Raw genomic sequence first — 1,219 nt, forward strand, 5'->3', positions numbered from 1 at the left:
CTCTGTTTCCTGTCTGTGTTTGTGGGGGTTGCATTTTGGTTGTTCGAGAGATATGAAAGAGCTAAACCTGACAACACTATCTCTAACACCACTCCTTTTCCCATTACTTACTACTGATGCACAGCACACATACACACACACACACACAGAGTTTTCCCTCGTCACATACAGGGGTAAAACGAGTAGCGCGCTCCTCACCTTTCGCGTCTGGACAATATTGGAAACCGGAGTACGAGAAATATAAACAAAACAATAACCTTAGGACAGCAAACTTCACGGTAGTAGCTAATACATCAACAACCTTTCTGTTACAACCCTGCAATTACTTTCAATGCGGAAATGACAAATCTCTCTGGGGTGAGGTAGAAATGTACATATGCCATATGTCTGTAATGGACATGGTGCCGGACCCAAAGGGGGAAGCATTGTGCCCATCATGGGATATGGCTATTTTTGGCAAACCAGCGAGTCAGATTGGGGGAATCAGATTCCCTCTGACCACACCAACTTGACAAATAGATTAACAGTAAAGAAAGTAAAACACCTCTTCACCCACAGTTTTGCTAACCCTGAACAGAGTTAATCCACACAACGAAGGTTATTTCATAGTATGCGCGTGGCTGTCCGTGCGGAGCATTCTACATCAATGTATTGATGGCCGACTCATTCGGCAATCCCAAGAACAATAAGAAAGCACTTAGTACAGGTAAAAGGCCAAAATCAACTCAAATGATTAACATTGTGCAAACTAAATGGTTTCTTTCTCCTAACGAAGACAATCTAACTCATCTAACGAATGGCTGGGTTCAGTCAGAAAACTCAGGCGCGATGTAGGGATCAATGACTCCTGTTTTGTGTGTTCGTTGTTTCCCCACTCACAGAAACTGGCTCCACCCGTCAAACCACACGCACTACACCTAAATGACTCTTTTGTGCACTGACTGCATTTTACCTTAAGAGCTAAATGTAAAATGACGAGTTAGCAAATTTGTCTCAGGAATTCTTCAGTGGTGGGGTGTAGTTAATAACGCACACAATATTGATAAGACCCATGTAAGTCTGGAAAATCTGACCACCGTCGTGGTTCAGCAATTTTCCTCCAACCCTGCGAGCTATGCGTAACATGTTACTTCAGCACCAGATGGGTCTAGATGGGTCTAGATAATTTGTCCCTTAATGTGGAGAAAACTAAGGAGGTCATCATAGATTTTAGGAAGAA

The sequence above is a fragment of the Etheostoma spectabile genome, unplaced genomic scaffold (genome assembly GCF_008692095.1).
Source record: "Etheostoma spectabile isolate EspeVRDwgs_2016 unplaced genomic scaffold, UIUC_Espe_1.0 scaffold272, whole genome shotgun sequence".
NCBI lineage: Eukaryota > Metazoa > Chordata > Actinopteri > Perciformes > Percidae > Etheostoma > Etheostoma spectabile.